This window comes from Echinops telfairi, unplaced genomic scaffold (genome assembly GCF_000313985.2).
Source record: "Echinops telfairi isolate 266 unplaced genomic scaffold, ASM31398v2 ScPeMD7_9;HRSCAF=40, whole genome shotgun sequence".
Classification (NCBI taxonomy): domain Eukaryota; kingdom Metazoa; phylum Chordata; class Mammalia; order Afrosoricida; family Tenrecidae; genus Echinops; species Echinops telfairi.
In genome coordinates, this window is record NW_022103906.1 from 18,179,693 (window position 1) to 18,188,471 (window position 8,779).

Sequence of the window (8,779 nt, forward strand, 5' to 3'; positions counted from 1 at the left end):
CTGCCGCCAAGTTGCCAGGGACCCCAGAGGAGCCCGGGAAGCCAGACATCTCCAAGCCCTGCAGCAAGCCTATTTGTCCCTTCCTGCGGGTTTGGATGTGTCCTTCACTCGTGTTCTGTGAGCAATTTTACTCTTTGTCCCTGAAAAGAATAGGAAGGGCACAGACATGAGGGCTTGCTGCTCAGGTTGAACAGAGGAAGAGTGAGGTAACTGTTCTTCCCACACACACCCCTTGCCATCGAGCCCATCCATAATCATCATGACATCCCCCCACCCCCTACCCCCTGGCCGTGGGTTTCCCAGGCTGTAGCGGTTTAAGGGAGTAGAAAGCCCAGTGTTCCAACTGCAGAGCTGCTCTTGGTTTTGAACTGCCGACCATGCAGATTGCAGCCTGCCACTTAACCCCTACACCATCCCTATAGGGGATTTGGGCACAGATGTCACCTCCTCCAGTGTCCTAGATGTTGGGTATGACCTGGCACCTCCTTGACCACTTCGATCTTTGTGTACTGGTCATCATAGCGGTGAGGTGTGCCCAGAAGGTTGACAGAGGGGCAGACCTCAAAGAACTCGAAGGCAGGGTGGCCCACGGTGCATCTGCTGGCCCTATGGACACCTGGCACAAAGCTTTACAGACTTTGGTCTCTCCTTGCCCACCATCATCAAGTTGACCCAATATTGTGATGTGTGATCATTATTCATAATAAGCAGGCCAGACCTCGATTGATGCCAATTGTTTTAAATCCTTCTTATTAGCTGTGTCAGGCATGTTATTATCTTAATCTTCTTAGCATCCATGTGAGAGTTTGATAAGTCAGCAGGGAATCTTGCCTTAGCTGCCAAGCGTAGGCTATTGGGTTACAGCTCCTGAGCCGCAAGCCCCCACACAACTCATCACCCAAGCATATTTCTTTAACCACAAAAGACCTGTCTCCTGACATCCCAGAAGAAACAGGGACACCGATGCACACCAATATCTCGAGTTTTCATCAAACCATTTCATCGTGAGGGGGAGAAAATGAAAACGAAACAAAATGTGTATGTGAGGAAGAGAAAGAAAGAGACTGCAACCGATCCCACCCGGGAGATGGTTCCCACCCCAACAGCCCCTCCTCATGGGGTGCAGACACGTACGTGAACATTCTAGAGGAGCTAGCAAAGTGGCCAGGGGGAGCAGTGGACACTGTGGTAGAACGTGGATGACCCTTTTCCTAGATTCAACTCAGGGTAAGGAAGTAGTCCTTGGCAGCTGAGCTCACGATGAGCAAACCAGCTTAGTTCTCCGTTAATTCCTTAAATAAACCACCGCCTCCTGGCTCACTTTTGCCAAAACCACAGTGATGAGAAGTTCAAGTGTGTTGTCTCTCCAGCCAAACCATCTCTGGTTTTATCCTCATACCTTTTTGTGTGAGAAGACTTTGATCTGGGGTGTGGAGACACCCTCTTTACTGGTCCATTTCCCAATGGCCCCAGTGTGTGATATGCTCATGCTGAAGCACCGAGGAGTCTTGGTGCCTGAATATGGGCTGTGGAGATAGCAGAAGAAAACATAACTTCACTAGACTGAAGAGAGCTAGTTCTTAGGGAGCATTGTAACCTCAAAGCCAAGTTCCCTCGTGTCCTTTCTTCTCCTTTAAGTAAGGGGATTTGGAGTAACCGTCAAGGTGGAGATAGAATGTGCTATGAAACATGTTTTTGCAAAGAATGGTCTTGACTGTCTATCCAGTCTTTTGATTTATCTGCAGGAGACTAAGGGACTTTATCCAAGAGCAATCCTTTGGGCTCTGGCAGCAACAGTTCTTGATCGAAGTGGTTTGGGGATAAACAAAAGAATCACCAAGGTGGGTTATTAAATGTATACGTGTCCAGCCCCACTTTCCAGATATTCTGATTCATTAGGGTTGGGGTGGGTCCTGGATGCATCTGCCACAGGTGATAGAACTGAGTCCTGTCGAGGCTGAGAACAATCCATCCCGAGCAGTCCATCCCATCACGCACGCCAGCTGGTCTCCGCCCATTCGGCCTGCCTCTATGTACTAATAAAATGGTCTCTACTGCCAGTGTCTCAGGTTCAGATTTTCAGAATTTCCTTGAGTTCTATAGAAACTGACCAGGGACGTGCAGGGTTTTCTGGAAGCAGAATGGCATGTTCATGTCATGGAATGACATGTCATGCCTTAATTCTCTGATTGAGTCATTTTCTGAATTCTAGTCCTAACTTTGTCTGTGTTCTCAATAAACGGCACCCAGGTGAGCATAATAAACTCTGCCCAGTGCAAGCAGACCTACATGTATTCAGAAGTAGAAACAAGAATCGTGTCTTTCAGGCTGCCTTTGACATTTCATGTTACTTGAATCATGTCTTTGGTATTTCATTTTACTATATTTAGCATACAGCTTATTGTTCATTCATTACTTTTACTTTTCCACTCATTGAATTTCCCATCTAGTCCTGGTCATTTTGTCACCTGGGTTAACCCTATAACCTCATTGGAAGTGTCAAGGAAACCCCCACTAGAAGAATATTCTAGTTGTTGAAAATAGGCATGAATTGGCACCTTGGCTATGTTGTTTATTTGATTTAAGTAACACTCAGATCTCTTCATCTACTCATCAGTGTTGATTGTTCCCAAGAACTGTCTTCTTTTTGTATTGCTCCCTCTCCAGAGCAGTCTGGTCTGGTTTCCTTGGTACTTCTAGTACTCACTGGTATTTGTCTAGTTTGTGGACATTTCTTGTCAGCCTCATGTTTCCTCCTCTCATGATAGGTTCTTGAATTGGACAAGATTTATCCAGACTTTGGCCTTGCTGGTGGGTAAGGTGGGTCGGTTACTGGTGGCTTTACAGGTCAGTTCAGGTGATGAGTGGTTTGATTCCCACTTAACGGCCAGCTGGAGGGCACTGCACTCAGCATGTTTCCCACCTTCTAGACATTATTTACCTTGGGTGGCTCCACTGTGCCGGACTATGATACCTGTATAGAATTACCACATGTGCAATGCTGTACACTCCACATGGGATTCCCTCTTTCTCACATCTCTCTAAGGTAGGTATTATTTGACTTGGCTCAGTGAGCTGCTCTTTGGCAATGGCTGGATGGGAATCTGGACGCTGTGCTCTGAGCCAAGATGCCCTGCATTTGGTAATGATGAGTCCCTAGAAAATGGCAAGTGCTTGTCAGGAGTCAGCATGATTGTTGCTGTCAGTACTAGAGTCCAATGAATATTAGGCCCCTGACAACAATGTGAAAGTATTTAAGTGCTCACTCTACATGTTCATTTAATGGAGAAGAGTTCTACAGAGAGTGTAGTTGCTCTTGAGCCTCAAGGGTTTTGCCATACCAAGGCACAGAATGCAAACATGGGAACCAAATTCATCCTGAGTGCCCTACTCCGCTCTGTGATCTTAACCCTTCTCCGGGTGAGAAAGCCTGCTCCCTGGAGACAGTAAGCACATGTGTGTGAAGGGCTTAGTGACTGATGAAGGATTTGGATGTTACTCTTCTCAAGTGTATAATGTTGATATTTGAACAGAGATCAAAACAAGAGAAAGGAACTAACATTCTTGAGCTTCACTCCACATCGCCAGGTCTCTACTGAGGATTTTGGAAACACTAAAATGTAGGAGGCGCTGAGACATTAATTGTCCTTCTCAGCCCCCTGGTGTCAAGGAGACTCAAAAGTCGTTTGTCAGAGAAGCCCAAGGGTTTGTTGTGCTTGTGAAATAAGCACTATCATTGATTTTGCAGATGAGAAAATACAGTCTGGTTTCTGTTCGTGAGGTGCCACGGCGACCCTGTATAGCTCAGAATGAGGCACTGCCCAGTCCTGCGGCCCCCTCACCACTGTCCTTATGTCTGCACCCATGATTGCAGCCACTGTGTCCATCCATCTTCTCAAGGGCCTGCCTCTTTTCCGCTGCCCCTTTGCTTTCCCAAATATGATGTCCTTCTCCAGGGACTGGTCTCTCCTGATAACGTGTCCAAAGTACATGAGATGAAGTCTCACCACCCTTGCCTCTGAGGCAGTACTTCTCCTAAGACCGATTTGTTGGATCTTTGGGCAGCCTATGGAACTTTCCATACTATGGTACTTCACCAGCATTATAATTCAAATGCACCAATTCTTCCTCTGTCTTCCTTACCCAAGGTCCAACGTTCACGTGCAAGAAAGGCCATTGAAAAAGCCATGGCCATGGTTAGTTGTTGTTAGGTGCCCTCAAGCCCATTCCAACCCAGAGTGACCTTATGCACAATAGGACAAAACACTGCCCAGTCCCGTGCCCAAGGACAACTGCTCTTGGGCCCATTGCTTTGATTGCTCCTTCTCCAGACCAGTCTGGTCTGGTTTCATTGGTACCTCTAGTATTCCTTGGAATTTGTCTCATTTGAGGTCATGGTCTCAATCCATTTCCTTGAGGTCCTTCCTGTCCTTTACTGTCCCTGGACCCCACCTACCATCATGTCCTTCTCCAGGGACCATGAACAACATGTCCAAAGTATGCAAGACAAGGACATACGCTGTCTCATCATGGCTAGAGAAATGAAATAAGTCAGCCAGCTGGTGAACGGCGGAGATGAGACTTAGAACCACAGCGGTTCCATTTCAAAACCTTTCCATTCACCCTCAATGTTTTCCATCAATAGACTTTCACTGCAATCACGCCTGAAGACGATAGCCATGGTATCATCCTGTGACCGGTCTTCAAAAATGTTCAAGGACTATAAATATGAGCGAATGTTACATTAAATGACAATGACGGGCAGATAAAACCCTCAGCCACAGGAAGAGCATAGTGATGCCATGAGAATCGCGGGAAACAGGGGACTGATGCTGCCCACACACTACCTGGGGGCTCAAAAACAGAAATATGGGTGAAGTGATTCAACGAGCGATTCAACGAGCGGTATAAGATATGAAAATAATAATCATTTATAAATTATCAAGGGGTTATGAGGGTAGGAGAGGGGACGGCAAAAAGAGGAACTGATACCAAGGGCTCAAGTAGAAAGAAATTGTTTTTTAAAATTATGATGGTGACATAAGTACAAATGTGTTTCATACAATTGATGTATGAATTGTTATAAGAGTTGTAAAGGCCCCCAATAAAATGATTTATTAAAAAAGACCAAAAAATTATAATAATAAAAATTTTGCATTTATTTGGTGCCTACCATCTGCCACATGCTTTGGTAAGCAACACTTTGCATGAATCATTCCATTTCATTTCCACGGTAGTCCCAAGAGAGAGATTCAGTTCTTTCCCTTCATTGCACTGGTGAGGAAACTTGCCCAATAGTACACAGCTGTGTCATCGATATGTCTTGAGCACTAGTGTGTGGAAGCCGCTGTGCCAAGTATAGCATATGGCCCCAAACTGTCCTGTCTGCCTGGGAAGATGCCCAGGTACAAGATCACAAAGCAAGGGGGCGCAGACTGGAGCCAAGTGCATGGGACAAACGAGCACCACAGGGGTTCAGACGATCCAGAAAAGAGCAGACTGATACCATCAGAGAACACATCAGAAGGAAATGCAATTTGATCGGAACCCTCAGAGGCAGAGAACCCTAGTTCAGTTACAGTGCGCTCAATATTCATTATCTCCATGATGAGACGACGACGACGAGCTCCGCTTGTAGGCGGGTTGTAGGAAGGGTTTGTCATCTACTCTGGACGTAATGTGTTTCTGGTATCTCCAGTGTCTGGCTCAGTAGTGCTCCTCTGGGGGTATTCAAAAAAAAACGTGTTCTAGTTAAACGGAGCCATTGCACCATGTAAGGCTATTGCTTTGGCTTACCAAACCCATGCCGGCATGCAAATACCAATGTGCTCAACGCAGAAGTGGGCCTTTTATTGTTAGCAGGCATCACATAGGCAATCAGCCCTGTGTCTAGCATTGTACTCGGACCCTGGTGATGGATGCAGGAGAAATAGGGACTTCCCTTTCGGATCATTCCATCAGGATAAGGCGTCTGAATTAATGTACAGAGTATATTTTGAATATGATTATGAACAAAACTGTGCGGGGGTGTGTGTGTGTGTGTGTGTGTGTATAAAGAAGTTCCCTATAAAGATTAAATAGTTGGGGAAGAATTTGGAGAAGGTGAAACTTGACATGACACTGAGGGAGCAAGCAGGATTTAAATAAAAAACATTAGGAAATTTCTATAAGAATAACTGCTAGTTCGCAATGAGATAAATATGGCCTTTGGGGGACGCCCGATGGTCAGGGCCGATGTAGGAAATGGAAAAACCACTCTTTGTTTGCATTGGATGGAAGGATGTGCCCAAGGCAGCCAAGAGAAGCAGAAAGGGAACCAAGCTGCGAGGTGGGGGTAATGATTCACAGTACCCTCAGTGAAGAGATTTCCAAAAATCCCATCGCAAGATCCAAAGAGGAAGCACTCTCCCAGCTCCACTGTGTGAGGAAGTGTGACTGATGCACCAGAAGGGATAGCAAGCTCGGGGCAGGGAGGCGGGGTACCCTGCAGGGTACCATCACAGCCAGGTCCACAGCCTTCATAGCTGAAATCGTGTCACCGGGCTGTTGTTTTCTCCAGAGCCTCACAGTTTTAAGCAACACTCGAATTCAGAAACAAACAAACAATAAAAGCAGTGCCTACAGAAGAGAGCTGCCACAGTGTTATTCTGGTAAATCAGCTGCGCTCCGTAGATCTTTCATCCAGCTTGAAAGCAACCATCGATGCAATCAAACCTAATATTTAATTGGAAATAAAAGACACCCATTCTCGCTGTAGAAACTTCCAAGCAAGCACACTCATGGATCGGAACCTTTTGGTGCCCAACACCCCTTCCCCCCCCCCGGAATAAAGATGGGCTCATTGAACATGATTTCTACCTTTTCTCCTCATGAGTAGTGTTTAAGTGACTTCTCTGGATATTAGTCACTCCGAGGAAATGAAATGATGCTATGGTAATTGGCCATGTGGGTTTCTTGACTTCCCTGGGGATTGTACTTGGCTCGGAGAGCATATTTCACATGGGCCCTGTCTGCGCTCTTTATTTAGCTAATTAGAGGGCTTTGGGGAAAGGCTGGCATGGGGGTGGACTGAGGGGGAAAAGGAGGGGCTGTGTATTATAGCAAGAGCACTTGATGGAAACAGAATATCTGACTTCTAGTCCAAGTTAATAAATGCCTCTGCCGTTCAGTTACAAATGTGGACAACTGTGTCACGTGCAAGATCTCATTTAACCTCAGCATAGCCCTATGGCGTCGGTGCTGATAGCAGGACCCTTTTTCAGAGACAGGAAGACTAAAGTTCAGCATGCCTAAGGAATTGACTGAGGGTTCCCGGCTGGATCTCTCATCACGGCCTTGATTCCTAAATTCTGTTGCCAATGGTCAGTTTCAACTTCCCTGTCATGTGACCTGGCACAAATCACTTCACCTCTCTGCCCTCCCTCTGTTTCTTTAACTGTTCCTGATTCGGAGAAGACACTGGCTCTTAGGCAAACTGGAAGTCTCTTTCTTGATGAACCAGTGGGAGCTATTAAAGGTAGGTCCCTTCTACCTTCTCTTTTCTGGCTCCCTACCGCTTCTGTCCTGCTTTCCTTCTCTGCTCGCACCTTCAAACCAGGGCGGGTGGACTTTGACCAAGGACAGAAGGCAGAAGCCATTCAAATCATTGTTATTGCTGTTAGCTCCTTCATCGGCTGCTTTTCAGAAGTCTGTGTGGTCTTTCTACCTACTCTCTTTTGGTCTGTAAGGTCCACTGAAACTTATTCAGCTTGATAGCAACATGCAAGCCTTCACTTTGATGTGAGCGCTTAATTTAAAGTGCCCTAAGTCAAGAATCAAATCTAGATGTCCTACATAAAAGGCAAGAGTTCTACCACTGCACTACCATTGCTTCTCTATTCACTAAATGCTCCACTTTTCAGCCCTGGACAATACTTTCTCCTAAACAAGTTCACAGCAGCAGAGTGTGGGGCAAAGGCTTGAGGTCTAGTGGTTTGAAGATCTCATTCTGAATTCCCCTGCTATCTCACTGTGCAGCTGTGACCAACTCCCAGCCCTCTTATACCTCGCGTTCTCCTTTTCTTTGGCTGCAGCTGTGTCTATACATCAGCCAGCAGGAGTTCCTGTGAAATGGTAGAAATGTATAAGTGTCAGGTATAAATAATGGAATTATGGTTCTGATAAGAGTATAGCCCTTCTCCACAGACTACGTTATTGAAAGAATACAAAGACCTATCCCCTAAGCTAGGGTTTAATTAAATCTTATTCTTATGCCTAAATGTTTTGTTGTAGAAGGTTTATCAATATATTCAGTCGACTTGAAATGGAAGTACAAATTTGAACTGTATGTGTCTATTGAAAGTGTCTGGAATATCTTAATGAGAACTTGATAGTGAAACTTAAAAAAATACATTCTGGCCTATGAGTCTAGCTATCATTTACCAATCAAAGAATTAAAATTCAAAAAATATATGTTTAAGTTAAAATGAGTTAAATACTTAAAAACTGATATTATGGGAGGAGGCTATTCAACAAGGAAACTTGAGTTTTAAATTTTTTTCTTCTAATCTGAAAAATGACATTTATTATTCATTTAGAGTTCACTGAATCACATCTATTATTTCCAAAATCATGAGTCTTACTAAAAGTTCAGTTCACGATATAAAAGAAAAGAGACGTCTTGACTTTTAAAGGAGATTTCAAATGACAAGCACTATAGTTATGAAAACTGACGTGTTGACTAATAGAAATGCAAGATATTCAGAAAACGAGAAAAGCAAGTTAAAGATGGTGGGAAAGC

At 44.9% G+C, this 8,779-nt stretch overlaps 1 protein-coding gene across 1 annotated transcript in view; it reads left to right on the forward strand.

Annotated features, from left to right (window-relative positions):
* Positions 1-8,779, forward strand: part of ADRA1A (adrenoceptor alpha 1A) — a 117,018-nt gene that overhangs the window by 45,699 nt on the left and 62,540 nt on the right. The window lies entirely within an intron of this gene.